The following is a 16,352-nucleotide window of genomic DNA, read 5'->3' as shown; positions in this document are numbered from 1 at the left end:
TATATATATCTCCCCGCTCATTTGCAGTTTCAATTACCTGAAGTCAACTTCAGTCTGAAAATATAAAAAAATTCCAAAAGCAAGCAATTCTGAAGTTTTAAATCGTATGCCATTTTGAGTAGAGTGATGACATTTTGTGCCATCCCATTCTGTCCTGCTTAGGATGTGGCTTCTCCCTTTGTTCAGTGTATCCATACTGTATATACTACCTGCCCATTACTCACTTAATAGCCATCTTGTTAATCCATATTGCAGTGTTTATGTTCAAGTAATGATTATTGATAATGGCCTCAGAGTGCAAAAATAGTGATACAAATGAGGCTTAAAACATATGTTTTAAGAAGGCATAAGACATAGGTCATAAAACATAGAAGGACAAATTAACTATGGTACTATGTGGTAGACAGGAAAAAAAACTTAGTGTATATATGGTTCATTACTATCCTCAGTTTCAGGCATCCATTATGGAAGTCTTGGGATGCTATATGGGGGCAACTACTGAACTACAAAATAGATGTTTTAAAACTACCCCCTTGTGAACATAAGAAGCTTACCAGGCCCTGTCTCTCATCACTAACTTTTGAGCACATTTTATTGATTTGGATTCCCTCTGTACAGTTCCTCAAAGATGATGACTCCTAGGGTGATCTGTTGGATTTTGTGATTGAACATCATCCCAACATACTATCCCTTAGTCTCTCCTCAGGTCTATGAATTACATTCTACATGCAAGTTATACATGGTTTGCTTGGCTCTTGCCAGACTTGCAGACATAACCAGATAGCCACTCAAAGACTGCTCTGGGGCCTTGCAATAGCCATAAGATCAGGATGACCTCAAAATCTCAGAACTAGAAAGGACAGGTTTGAGTCCAGAGCCTTCCCAACTTTCCAATCCCCTGTTTTTTGTATACAGTAAGCACCAAACCAAAATGTTGTTGAAATGACTCAAAATTGAACTGTTTCCTACAGACCAAGAGGTAGCCACCTCAGAGGAAATTGCCCAAGTCATTGCAGACTGTCTGGATTTACTCTAAATCTTTCTTCCATATCTAAAGCCTTAGAGGCATCAGGGATCAGAGGGCCCCAAGATTGAAACAAACAGGAAGAAGCAAGGTTAAGAGCAACAGGGGCACTTCAGAAAATTTAATGGTTTGGATTGTGCATCACTGTCAACTGCTGTCTCCTCACATAAAGAACACGATTGATTCTTTCCATTCTTTGTGTGTCTCTTTGATTTTATGCTGCCATGGAAAAAATAATTGGAAACTCAGTCAATGAATATATTATCATTACAGCCGGATTTACTTAAGAAATATTTTATGTCTGAAATATCAGATTTAGAAGGTCCTACATGAGTACTCTACAGAATCATATTTAGCAATTATTCAAGGAGTGGAGAGCTATAAAAAATGTTTGAATGATGCTAATTGTTATCCCTGCCTTTGGCTGTAAAATCTAGTCTCTGTTCTAAAAATCCAAAGGTCTGCCCTGTGAGGGGAATAGAGGAAGGGGAGCACATACAGATGACAGAGAAGATGGAAAGAATATAAGAAATGAAATTGTCCTCTGAGAGTTCAATTAGTTAAGCACTGAATGTATCTGTATGAATAGGCTAATGGGTTTGTAAATGAGTGGCCAAGATCAGAAATAGCCAAAACTTTATCAAGAAAATCAGGATGTTTCCTCCAGAAGGCAGGGTTGGACTGTGATTGTAATTCAGTAAGATGGAATCTATTTGATGATAATACAGTCCTTTAAAAGAAACACAGGATGGGGGAGAAGAGACAGTGAGCTTGGACCTAGTTAAAGAAGATCTAAGGAGCTAGATGCTAATGGTGTACATATGGACTGCAACCAGGGAAGAAATTTCCAGGTCTCTAAAGGGAAACAACTTGTTTGTACTCTATAACACATGTTCTATGTTGGGTGATGAAACAAATCACTGTCTGACAAATCTTCATACTATTAATCACTCAAATCATACAATGAAATCCTCTTGCTCAAACTTCATTTCCTTCCAGAAGTTGGTTTTCCATAGAGTTCTCACTCCAGGAATGAATATTCTGGTCCTTCCTACAGGGAACTCTATGCTTGGTTTAGTTTGAGTCCATGTCTCACCTGTTCATTGTGTGCCAACCAAATCAAATTTCTGAGCCTTTGCACTGAGAACCAGAATCTCAGAATCTGGGCTGAATGAATTTATGTAAGTATGTAGCATCTTTGTGTGTGGTGTTGGGGGTGAGGGTGGGGTCTTAGGGATTGAACCAAGGGCACTCAACCACTAAGCCACATCTCCAGCCCTATTTTGTATTTTATTTGGAGACAGGGTCTCACTGAGTTGTTTAGTACCTCACTGTTGCTGAGGCTGGCTTTGAACTCATGATCCTCCTGCCTCAGCCTTCTGTGCTGCTGGGATTACAGGCGTGCACCACCATGCCAGCTAGTATGTAGCATCTTTTGATTCCTCTTTTCAGGTAGTTCATAGGCCCAGTTGAACAATCCTTTACCCACTACATACTTCAAATAAGTGAAAAACAAAATGAGTAGTTGATCCTCATTTTTAAAGTTAAATGTGCACAGTAAATACTAGTCAGATTAGGAGAGAGAAATTAATTTTATTTTATTCTTCAATTCCTTACCTAAATGGCTCTGTTTAAACATTTCACATGTGGATTCTGTCCTGTGATCAGTAACTGCTGAAATGGGCTAAACTGTTTGGAAAGATGACATGACTTGTATGTCATTCAGCTGCCTTTGGGCATTGATAGCTTTTGTAGGTCATTAACTCTCCTGATCATCAAAAACGATGCCATAATACAAAATTCTAACAGTATCACACAAGGATATAAATTTTAAAAAGCATCTATTTTGAGTAACACACTTAAAAATGATAGAGGGTGATATTTGAGTCAAAAGAAAGGGTATATCTTAAAATTTCTCTTTACTGTGTACTTGAAATTGAGCTTTAAAAACAGAATATTTATGGGTGTGCTCTTAGAATGAAATTAATAAGAATAATTTCAAAGCTGGGGATATAGCTCAATGATAGAGTGCTTGTCTACCATGCATGAGGCCCTGGGTTTTATCCCAAGTAAGGTAAAAAAAAGTTAATTTCCTTTTTGCCTATTACTGTGTGACAACACAATTAGATGGATTTCCAACATTCTTAGAGGGATGTTTGGAAGAAAAGCTAAATAACATATGTACAATTCACTTGAGGGTGTCTTTCAAAAAGACAAAGCAGTCATCCTGCAGGGAAACTATAACTAGAGTATCAGTACGTATGACTGTCAAAAGTAGGAACTATCATAGAGATAAAGATGCTGTGGGGAGAGAAAAAAATTGTACTTTTACTATAAAAGACTCAAGGGCAGATGCTATGGAATTGCAGGCATTCTTTTTCAATAGAACAATTTCTTCTCGCTGAGCAACTCTACGGTATATTATGTGGGAGTGTAGTAGCTGAGGTTTTTTTGTTGTTGTTGTTATTTTTTTTTTCAAATTTCACATGGAATTGATTCTCCAAACAATAATAAGGCCAATTAACAGTACCATAAATTTTATATTGATGCTTCAAGATCTGCATTCTCAGAAGATTCTACAATAACAGCTAATACTAACATGGCTCAATGATCCCACTTCATGAAATACTATCTCCATTATACAGATGAGAAAACTGAAGCATAGAGAAGTTAAATAACTCGTCCATAGTCAACCAGTTAGTAAGTAACTTAGAGTAGTCTGGTTTCAGGGATCTTGTTTATAACCATCATATTTTCTGCATCTTAGTGCTGCCATGGAATAAAATTAGTCCACAAGATGCTATTAAATATTTTATGGAATTTCAAAAAATTCTATAGTCTGACATTAATTCATATGAATGCCTAATGTTCACTGTGAACTTTTACTGAATCCTTAGTTTGGAAAAAGATATTTAATATTATTAGTTTGTATCTTGGCATCAGGTATTTTGATAATTTTAAAGTGAAGACTATTTTTAGTTTTAAAATATTGGTTAGGAGAAAACCTAAATAACAAATCCAAGAGAGGAAGTTATGAAAGAAAAATTAGAAGATGCACTTACACTTTGAGATATTTACCAAAGAGTGGAAATTTTGATGTAGCTTCAAGTTACAGCAATATGATTGTGTAATTTAAACGAGATACATAAAACACACCTGAAGTATAAAACATTTCAGTTATATTATTCGTTGAAAATAGGAAGATAATTAGGTTTTTAAATGCATGTATGTTTAATGCAACAGATATGTGCATATGTAATACATGTAGATACATAGGAAAAGGCAAAGCATGACGCATACTGGCCTGTGAATCACGTTGCATCCAGAGATTGGAGGGGTTCGAGAAGGGATGAAAAAAAAGACATTTCCACATTGTTCATTATTTTGAACATGTTCCTATAATTTTATATCATTTATGAGTTTAAAAAATGTTAAGAAGCAATAAGGTGTAGTGGTAGTCTGGAGTTAGAAACAAGAGAGGCAGAGGCTTAAAAAATAATTTTAAGAATTTGATCCTAGAAGGATACAGGTGACATTGACAGCAATAGGGAAATGGGAGGTAAGGGCAATATGCTGGTTTGGGTGGGCAATCACGAGCTTGGGTTTTAGACATGCTGTGAATTATGTGACACCCTAGTTCTCATAGTTTTCTGTCTCAATTTTGTTCTTCCATATAGGATTTCTAGTTTTGTTTGTTTGTTTGTTTGTCACTGTGACCAAAATACCTGACAAGTGCAACTTAGAAGAGGAAAAGTTTATTTGGGCTCATGGTTTTGGAGGTTTGTTCCATGATCAGCCAGCTCCATTGCTTTGGGCCTGAGGTGATACAGAACATCATGGCAGAAGGGTATAACAAAGGAAAGCTGATCTGTTCATGGTCACCAGGAAGTAGTGAAAAGGGGACAAGGAAGATGCACCCTTCTAGGCCATATACCCGGTGACCCACCTTCTCCAGCCATGCCCCACCTGACATTTGTATTTTTTATTGTGAGACAGGGTCTCACTAAGATGCTAAGGTAGACCTCCAACTTTAGATTCTCTTGCCTCAGCCTTCCAAATGCTAGGATTATAGGTGTGCACCTCTGTGCCTGACTTTCTTTACTGTTATTAGCTCAAATTGTTTAATATGGTTCACAAACCTTTCACTATCAGGCCCTTATGCACCCCTCTCTCACATATCTATCCCCTAGTCACACTCAGTGTTTCATTTCTCTAAAGAAGCCATAATCTCTCTCACCTCCAGATCTTCCTACTTGCAAGACTGCCTGGGACATTCTCCCCTCCTGTCTTCACATCCTAATTCCTAAGTATCCACAGAGTTCAATCCCCAGTACCCCTCCCCCCAAAAAAATCCAGCAAATGGTGCATGTACAAATCCCTCTATTATGTACAACTATAATGCACCAGTAAAAATGTGGAGGAAAAAACCCCATGAGAATCACACAAAAAATCCAGCAAATGTCATTTCTGTCAAAAATATATTGTAGCCATACTAGCTCAGCTTCATATGTCATGATATACAATACATATATCCGCTAATTATCATGCTTGGCCACCGAACAAGAAAAGAACAGTAAGTAGTAGAGTCATAGAGTAGGGTAGGAGAGCTGAAGATTAACACACTTATTTTAAAAAAAAAATATTTTTTTTAGTTGTAGTTGGACACAATACCTCTATTTCATTTATTTATTTATTATGTGGTGCTGAGGATCAAACCCAGGGCCTCATGTGTGCGAGGCAAGCGCTCTACCACTGAGTCACAGCCCCAGCCCAATACACTTATTTTTAAAAGTATTCCATTCACGGGGGCATGTTCAATCTGAAAAGAATAAAAACCAAATAACCCAACTCTGTTATTTCCCACTAAAACCATGGAAGAAGCATGTATAAACCATGTGTCAGAAACTGTTCTGGATCTAAGGGATGCACACATGAAGAAAGCATGGGTCCCATTCTCAAGGGCTTTGTTTACTTTGTCATGGAGACATAAAAATGTCACAAATGATAACTCTAGCTCTGAGAGCAAAAAGAAAACAATAAGGGAGAAGAGAGTGGTGATTCTGGGTTGTAAAGACAAGCAAATGTGAAAAGTCACAAGAACACATAACTAGTCCAGGAATTAGTGACTAACCCCAGGGCCAGGGTCTGGGCTAATGGCGAAGAGTTAAAAGGATGGGGATCCTGGGATGGGAGGAATTTGGTATCCACTAAAGCATCTGGATTTTATCTAGTGTTTATAAAACTCTATCTGCAGGATGTTTTCTCAGGAAACACAGTAAGAGAGGCTGAGCAGCCAAGCCTGTTTTTATCTGTTCTCTAAGTTGGATTTTCTGATCAAATGTTATTTGAAGCAAGAGTTCCATGACCTTAAAAAGTCTACAAAAACTGCTCCTATGGCATCAAGCTGTTGAAAGCTTTTAAACCAAGGAATAGCACAGTCAGATTTCTAGTTTAGATTTGTATTTTGAAAAAACAGCACTCCTTGGTGACTGGTTGAAGGACAAGATGGAGGTCAGACAAACAACGAGGAGATACCTGCAGGAGAGCCAGGGGAAATCTGGGAATTAAAGCAGTGATAGTGGGACAGAAAATAAGGTTCATTTTTGAGATCTTGGGGGATGATCTCAATAAGAACCAGTGACCAACTAGATATGAGTGGTAGGGAAGAGAGTGAGTCCAGCATGGCTCTCAAATTTTAATGCATATAAGAATATGTAAGGGGTTTGTTTAAAAAAAAAAATAGATTCCTGTGGGATGCGGCAGCACATGCTTGTAATCCCAACAGCTTGGGAGGCTGAGGCAAGGAGGATAGAAAGTTCAAAGCCAGCCTCAGCAACTGAGTGAGGCCCTGAGCAACTCCGTAAGACCTTGTCTCTAAATAAAATAAAATAAAGGGCTGATTGATGTGGCTCAGTAGCCAAGTGCCCCTGAGTTCAATCCACGATACCCCCTCTCCCCAAATAGATTCCTGAGGTTTAACTTCCAGAGATTCTGATTCAGTAAAACTGAGGTAAAATCTTGGAATGTTGATGGTAATACTCTTTGCAGATATGGAGAAGACAAGATGAAAAAGATTGTGAAAGAAAAATAATAATTAATTACAATTTAGATGCATTGAGGTCCAGGTGCTTATTAAGAAATCATTAATAAAGATTTGTCCAAAAAGGCATTTGTAATATGGAACTTTCAATAAACTTTTTAGGGTTTATCAGAGAAATCTACACTAGTGACATTGAATTGGGAATCACTGGGCTAGGTGATAGCTGAAGCCAATCAAGTGAGATCACCCAGAAGAGAAAAGGAATAAGGATAGTACCATTACAAGCAACAATATTTAAAGAATGGACAGAGGAATAAAGGAGATGATGAAAGAGACCAAGGAGGGATAAACAAAAAATATGGGAGAATTAGTTGAGTGTATTGAGCCAGGAGTCAAGGATATTACTCAGTCAATGGTGTAGGTCTTTGCTACATTCAGCTTTCAACTATCCAATCAGGTAAACAGTTTCAAATACCTCCATTGGCAAAAACGTAGCACACTAAACCCAGAATCTCTTGCACATCAATAACTTAAACCTAATCCAGTGTAGTATCACAATTTCCTTAGGTTGACCACCACTGCCCCCCCCCCAGACTTCTAATAATACAAAACATATCTTGGAATTTTTTGGCATATTATCTAATTATTTACAGGTCAAACTTTGTACTTGTTCCCCTGTAGCATGCTAAAATCTGATCACCCCTATGAGTCTTGTGGCAATGAGGGTTGTTTGGAAGGAGGGGTGGGTATTGAGAATGGGCAACTTCTTGTATCAAAAAGGAGGATCCCAAATTAACCATTAGTTAGGAGATCTAAACTTGTCAGTGACAAAACCAAAGGAAACAATAGATCAAAGTGGACATCAGGGAGGAAACTCTGCTCTAGAGGATTATGGTGCAGGACCCTACTTGAAGCATGGAGAATTTCGAAAGTCATGCATGTTCTGAAGTAAATATAGAATAGGTCTTTTCCATATGGGATCAAAGTGAGTTAATGTCAGGAAAAAATGAGCAGAAATACCTTAATACAAATGAAATATGTGGTCACATAGCTTTTGAAATCTTAGTTCCCTGAACAAATATCTTAACTAGTTTGAAGGCTGGTGTGAGAAGATGCAACTTCTACCCATAAGTTCCACTAACTACCATCCAAACCTAGTTAACCAAGCTTGTAACTTGGACTGAAGATTAATCCCAGGGAATCTTGCTTCCAAGGTTGTGGACACACGACTCAGACGAGAAAGAATCAAGTTCCTTGATAGATATCTGCCCGTGCTATCACCAGGAGAGTAGCTTGCCACTCCAGGAGGATCTATTTTCAAACTAATCCTGAACTTGACTCCCACTCACCTGTACCTCTTTTTCCAACTAGAGGAGGAATGATTCATAAATACAGCCAGCTTACTGTCCCTTGTATTTAATTCTTGGTAATGCCATGTCTGTCACATGAGCAATGAACTGTGGAGAATAAGATGGATGACATTTCTGCTCCTCAAAGGGGACTTTACACCATGGTCTACAGCAGGAGTTGGCAAAACTCTTTTTTAGTCAGGACTGGCTAGCAAATATTTTAGACTTTTAGGACTAAGGGCCAAAATCATAGCTACTTCATAGATAATTACGCAACAACTGAGTTAACAGATGTCTACAATGTTTTATTGACAAAATGAAAGTATAGTAATAATCATTGAGCACAGGTGATTTTTGTAACACAGATCTGCTAATGAGAATGGACTTTTAGAGCACATAACATTTGACATCATTGGGTCCAAAGTTAGCACTCTTATCATCAATATGATGATAGTAAATGATAATAGCTCAAGCCTCACCCTGGGCCTACTGGATGTGAATTTCCTTATGGGCCCCCAGTGATCTATGTGCACCTCAAAAGATTCAGACCACACTGGTCTAAAGTTTCTTAATACTTTCTGGGCTACATTTTAGTCTCTTTAGAAAAAAATCATGAAATCTGTGAGTCTTAGAAAAGGTTCACAAACCATTAGAAGTCTAGTCAAGACCTCTACAGAATTCGTGGCCTTGAAATTAACACCTCAGGGACCCTGTTATCAGGCCCACCCCAAGATGAAAATGTTCTAAAATTAGATTGCAGTGATAAATACATTGTGAATACAGTACAAAAGATATTGAATTGCACACTTTAAATGGCTTAATTGTATGGTGTGTACATTAAATCTATTAAAACTCTTTAAAAAAAATTGCAGCCAGGCACAGTGGCACAAGCCTATAATCCCAGCAGCCTGGGAGGCTGAGGCAGGAGGATCACGAGTTCAAAGCCAGCCTCAGTGAGACCCTGTCTCTAAATAAAATACAAAATAGGGCTGGGGATGTGTCTCAGTGGTTGAGTGCCCCTGAGTTCAATTCCCAGTACCAAAAAAAAAAAAATCCAATTTGGAGGCCAGGCACCATTTTTTAAAAACTTCCAATTGGGTTCCAATGGAGAATTCAAGTGGACACTTGCAAAAAGACTCAAGTTTGGGAAGTCAAGAAGCTCTGAGTTCAAATCACAAATTTGTCTCTTACTGTGTTATAGAAACTAAGCTAATTCACTTCTTTGTATTTTATATTGGATTGTATATTTCCTGCTTCAATATTATATTTGCGTCAACTCATTTTCACCGTGACTCTCGACAATAAAGAAAATAATTACATAGCATTTAAATAAAAGTATCAGGTCCTGTTCTAAGGTCTTAATTCATATATATTACTAGTTCAATTCTTTTTTTCCCCTTTTTTATCTTTTTTAATTTGTTCTAATCAGTTACACATAACAGCAGAATGCTCTTCGATTCATTGTACAATTCATGGAGCACAATTTTTCACTTCTCCGATTGTACACGAAATAGGGTCACACCATTCATGCAATCACACATGTACCTATGGTAATGATGCCCATCTCATTTCACCATCTTTTCATTCAATTCTCTTATCAGCCTTTTGAGTTGATTTTATTCTTCCCATATTACAAATAAGGAAACCAAAGCAGATGGAGATTAAATCCCTCTGCCACACAGCTTATTAGTGAAGCTAGAATTTGAGCTAAAATAATTTGTCTCTAATAACTGCTCTTGATCACTATACTGTCCTATAGAATTCAATATATAAGCTTATATACACACACACAAAACAATATAATATATAACATAATCCACAACATAACGCACAGTGCAAGACCCTCCTGGGTTCGATTTCCCAGCACCATCAAAAAAAATATATTCTAAGGCAATGTGGGGGATATGAAATTGTGGCAAAAGCAGATTCCCTTGACTGAGGAAAGAAAAAATCCAGAATATGGAGAGGGTAGAGAGGAATGAGACTGGCAAGGGCCTGAGGTTCTTTGGCTCCTGAGTGTGGACCAACTGGGGAGCTAAACTGGGAAGAGGAGTCAGTCAGTGGTGGTTGGGGGATGGGAGTACTGAGGGAGCCAGTTGACGTAGAAGCCTTGGGTAATAATGAGGGATCCTGAGAAAGTCCTCTTTAACAAAAAGTCATTGAGGGGAAGCCAACCAGTATGAGGATAGGGACCAAGCCAGACTAGTGACAGTTTCATAGATACCAACACAGACTGAATAAACCTGAGAACCAGAGAGAAAGGTAAAAGTTAGGGTAGCAGGAAAAAATATTCCAGCAAGTTACTATTGGAAGTTACTTAACTCAGCCAAGGTGATCCTGATACCTGGTTTGAATCCAGGTTCTGAAATTTGTGAGCTTAGGGGATCTTGGAGACATGTCTTGGCTATCTAGAAAACCCTTGAATACTCCTTATGTCACTGTAAATCTTCAGAAAGTGCGAGCAGTAGACCTACAGCCCATGTTTGCTGACCCAGGTTCAATATTTTTTTCCCAATATAACTGAAGATTTCTCTTGGGTTTAATCCTTGTTCAGAAGACTCTCTAGGTTGGGATGAAGCTGATAATTTAGTCATATCCTGTTATGCCTAAGTGTAAGGCCAAACATATGACTATTACTCAGGAGAACAATGAGAGTCAGACAGGCATTCACTTGAAAAAAAATCAATAGCTGTTTGGTTTGCTGTGTATTACTGATTTAGAGACAACCTTCCCATGTTCAGAGCTCAAACTCTGCACTGGTGAACAAAAGTAAATAAAAGAAGCTGTGAATGATGTGAAGCAAGTTAAATTCTTCATTCTTTTTTAAAATTTTTTTCAGTTATGCATGGATACAATATCTTTATTTTGTTTATTTATTTTTATGTGGTGCTGAGGATCAAACACAGGGCCTCACATGTGCTAAGCAGGCGCCTTACTACTGAGCCACAAAGACAGCAAATTCTTCATTCTTAAACATGGCTAGTGAAAACAGATCCCGATCTTTGTTTTTAGGTTATTAACTAGATTTCCCTATAGTTAAGATCAATAGCATTTCCCCTGTCCTAGTTTTTCAATTAGAGGAAAATGATTCTTCATCACAAATTGAGTTTTTAGTAGACTTTTAGTTCTAGTCCAAACATGCAACATAAAAATCATACATTTGTTTGTGGGCACATTTTTGGATACATTGTTATCTGTTGAAAGTTGGAAAAATATCTATTTTACACTACGCATTTACTGTTTCATTTGAAAATTGATATATCACTTGATTTAACAAAATTAACTTCAAAAATTTAATTATATACTAATTTCATTGTGACTTCACACAAGGGGACTGAAAATTATTGCTGTCTGCATATAGCTCTTGGGAGGATATTTTAATGGATTTGACAATACTCTGCTATTTGAATTAAACAAATGTGTTTGATATGATCTCTCTTGGTCTGTGTTCACCAAGTGGGCTATTGCTGAACTTTCATTTTTATAATCCAGATAAAAGTATGTTTAGCTTTAAAGTCTATTTTTAAACCCTAGAGCATCATTATTTGATAGCTACATTCCAAATTTGATTTCTCTCTATCTCCCCCTACACACCTGCCACTCCATCTCAACAATATTTTCTGGTAGAGTCTACTACTTTCATTATTAGAAAACATTGTCTGTTAAATTATTTTTTAAATTATATTGTTTGATCTTGAGCCAGGTGTAGTGGTATACACATGAAATCCCAGCGACTTGGGAGGCTGAAGGAAGGGGTTCACAAGTAAAAGGCCAGCCTCAGCAACTTAGTGACCCCATCTCAAAATAACAAACAAATGCTCAGTGGTAGAGTGCCTCTGGGTTTAATTTCCAGTACCCCCCCCCCCAAAAAAAAGACTATATTGTTTGGTCTTGAGGATTTTACTTGCTTTAGGATGACATCTACCTTAGAGGTTTTGTTTTAAATTCATGTTTTTAGTTTTTCCCCAAATCCTGATACTCTTAGAAATATTTCTGACTATACAACAGCAAAATGAAAATGCTACTGAAGTCTATTTACATGAACCACCAACCCTTAAATGAACTGGACATGTTCTTCATGTAGGAACAGAGTGTATCCTGACATTCTGTTAGAAAGATTAAATCAAATTAGCCTGGATAAGTCAACTGTTGTAAGGACTGGAAACTGCTAAATTAAACTTTAACAAGAGTTACAAGTAGTACTGTGCCTACTTGGAAATGAATAAGGTTATTAAAGGTTCAGTGAAGATAAGTTTGATTTTTAGTATATTTTTACTCAGTGAAGAAGAAAATAAAGCAAAGCCTATTAATTTTTGTACTTGGTTATGCTTAGAGAAAAACAATTTTTAAAAACTAAGATGAAAGAGCATTTAAATGAACAAGACTTAATTAAAACAGGAAACATGGTACCCCATAAATATGTACAGTCATGTCAATTAAAAAAGAGAATTTAAAATTTTTTAAAATAATGAAATAAAATCGGAAACAAAAAAAAACCCTGAACTTTTGAGACATTAGCAAAGATAAAAATGAAAACTAACATACACTTGAAAATATCTTCACAGCCAGCAGCATCAATTAAGCACAGAACAAGGCAGTATAATATACTATCTAGGAAATAGAAAGTGTCAATATTTGAGCCCTTTGATATTTAACTATAGAATCATGGATAAGAAAAAGCAGACTCTTCTTGCTTATCATTTCTGGATATTGAAATACCTGACATAAATATTATTTATTGTTTTATCTCTTATGAAAAATTATTATTTAATGCCACTTGTTAAGAAAAACTGAGACTACAAGTATTAGCTACTTAGGACTCCAGAGCCTGCCCACACACCCAGATGCTAGAGCACACAGGTGCTGAGATGGTGGCACCGGATGGCTGATAATATGGACTCTGGTGCAGGGCTGAGTTTGAAACTTGATCCAACTATCCATTAACTATGAATGATCTTTATGATCCTCAATTTATTCTTATGTAAATAGGATGATGATGTCTATCGCATGAGGTTCTTATAAAGATTAAATGTTTTAAAAACTTACAGCAATACTGGGGATATAGCTCAGTTGGTACAGTGCTTGCCTCACATGCACAAGCGCCTGGGTTCAATGCCCAGCACCACACATACACACCAAAAAATAAATAAATAAATAAATAAATAAATAAATAAATAAATAAATAAAAATTAAAGCACTTAGAACAACCCCTAGGTGATTCTAAGTATCATTTTTACTTTCTTAACATGAAAAATAAAACAAAAAATCTTATTCAAGAGAACATTATGTGTTTGTAAAAGTATGTACTCTGGTCAATGGTCCTATAAATTGAAAATGCTAGAAATCTATGCTTGTTAAAGATAGGAACTTCTAGAGTAGAATAAAGAGGTCAAACATGTCTGCTTTCTTAACATTTGGATATTCAGATACTGACATTTTGATTCCATGGCATACTGACACATTTCATGATTGTAAAGAGCGAACTACTTAACATTCTTTTTTCCTTAAACAAAAAAATGTATCTGGATGGGCCCATTTGGTTTTTTTGTTTTTGTTTTTGTTTTTTTCCTGATACTGAGGATTGAACTGAGAAGCATTCAACCACTGAGCCACATCCCCAGCCCTATTTTGTATGTTATTTAGAGACAGAGTCTCACTGAGTTGCTTCGTGCCTCCCTTTTGCTGAGGCTAACTTTGAACTCATGATCTTCCTGCCTCAGCCTCCCAAGCCTCAGGGATTACAGGCATGTGCCACTGCTCGGCTGGATGGGCCCAATCTTAAGCTCCACATGGTTGCTCTGAATGTTCAGGCCACATCAATGTGCTTTTGCTCAGTTCCACCCCAATGAAAAGATTTTTTTTTTCTACCAGGAATTGACCCCAGGGGTACTTAACCACTGAGTCACATTCCCAGTCCTTTTCATTTTATATTTTGAGATAGGGTCTTGCTAAGTTGCTTAGGGCTTCACTAAATTACTGAGGCTGGCCTCAAACTTGCAATCCTCCTGCCTCAGCCCCCCAAGTCTCTGAGATTACAGAACTGTGCCACCACACCCCCACAACAAGACCATTTTGGATCTCAATAAGGAGAGATTGTGCTAGGCAGAGGTGTCCACCCTGTGGTTCATCATTTCCATTCTAACTGTACCTCACCTGTGGCTCACTTCTGATAACTGGCTTTGACCTCATACTCATACCCAGTGTCACCAGCCCCACCACCTCTTATAGAGCACCTATGTGCCAGCTCCTGCTCTACATCTGTATTTTACATATTAACCCATTTAATTTACATATCAAATGTAATTTACTTATCAAATGTACACACCATTTATTTTGCATATTAATTACAAATCAATTTGCATATTGAACTTACATATTAAATGCAATTTACATATTAATCCGTGCATTTTACATATTCAACCTTTGAATCCTACAACACTTCCATGAGTAGAAACTATTAATATTCCCGTTTTACAGAAAAGGAAACTCAGGGAACAAAGAAGTTAACTAAAGCTTCTGATTTCACATGGCTGATAAGTAGTGGAACTGTGATTCAAACTCAAGTCATCTGGCTGTAAAGTTCATGCTTTCAACTCCTACACTATATTACTTACTAGTTAAGACCTGAGGCCTTGGGACTGGCCCCTGAGTTATTCCAATTGAAAAATCTTGCTTTCATATTTAGATAGTGCTTCTAGTTCAAAATGATTTCACTTCCATGATCTTACTTATACCTTGCCACTGCTGTATGAGATAGGACATTGAGGCTAACGGGACACAGGAGGCCGTGAATGGTAGAATCAGAACTTGAACTTGGTCTTTGACTTTCTTCCCACACCCCATGATTCTGTTTGCAGGGTTTAGGAAAAAAAGATATCCATGAGGTGTTAAATTTGATGGAAGTGGGGTCTGAGCAAGAGCTTGAATTCTCAGTAGCTTTGGAATCAAGAGAGGAAAGGATGAAAAACAATAGAGAATAAAAAGAAAAAAAATAACAGAAAAAGGAAATGGGAGAGGATGGCTGCTAGGTATACTGTGATGGGAGGAATGAAAGGACTTGGTAGTAGTTTGGGAACTGAGAATGAAGGAAAAGTTAGAAGCAAATGGGCTCTAAGGTTTCAAATGTGAGAAAACAAAAGATCTTCAATGCCATTAGCAGAAACATAGATAAAAGGGGAAGTGGTTCAATACGAAAGGCAGGGAGTTGGCTATGACACGGATCAGGCAACAGTTGGACATGTAGGTGGGAAAACATAAAACAGATGGAAAGATAAGATCTGAGTCTGCACAGTGGCGCACGCCTCTGATCCTAGCAGCCCGGGAGGGTGAGGCAGGAGATGGCAAGTTTAAAGCCAGCCTCAGCAATTTAGCAAGAACCTCAGCATCTCAGTGAGACCCTGTTTCAAAATATAATATAAAAAGGGCTGCGGATGTGGCTCAGTGGTTAAGCACCACTGGGTTCAATCCCTGGTTAAAAAAAAAAAAAAGATAAAATCTGGAGATGGGCATCCACTTAAAGGTGATATTTAAAATTATAGGTTGGATGAGAAATCACAGGCAAAGGAAAAAAGTAACAGGTTATGAGCTGAATGTTAAACCTATAGGAGAAGCCCACAGGTAGGTAAGAGAAGAGGAAAAGGAGATGAGGAAAAATGATAGAAAATAGTTGAATGAATAATATAGAGTAATGGACAACAAATAAAGAGAAAATTCAAGAAGCTGGAGCTGATCATAAGTGTTACCTAAAGCAAAGGAGACAAAAGGGATAAGGATTTGGAAAAGCATTTCCTAACAGCACTATATATAGATGATACTTAGAAGTATAATCTCAGTAAAGTGATCAAGACAGATTTCATAATTTCATAACATGGGGGAATCTCCAAGGAAGCAAAATTTTAGAGAAATTTTGGAAGTATTAGTTACCTCATATATATATATA

General features: G+C 37.3%; 1 protein-coding gene across 1 annotated transcript in view; it reads right to left on the bottom strand.

Annotated features, from left to right (window-relative positions):
* The window catches only part of Sytl5 (synaptotagmin like 5), a 224,669-nt gene that overhangs the window by 103,415 nt on the left and 104,902 nt on the right, over nucleotides 1-16,352 (bottom strand). The gene's annotated exons all lie outside the window — the stretch shown is intronic.

The sequence above is a fragment of the Marmota marmota genome, unplaced genomic scaffold (assembly GCF_001458135.2).
Source record: "Marmota marmota marmota unplaced genomic scaffold, marMar, whole genome shotgun sequence".
NCBI lineage: Eukaryota > Metazoa > Chordata > Mammalia > Rodentia > Sciuridae > Marmota > Marmota marmota.
Note: the sequence above shows the minus strand (reverse complement) of the source record. Positions and strands in the feature narration are given on the sequence as shown.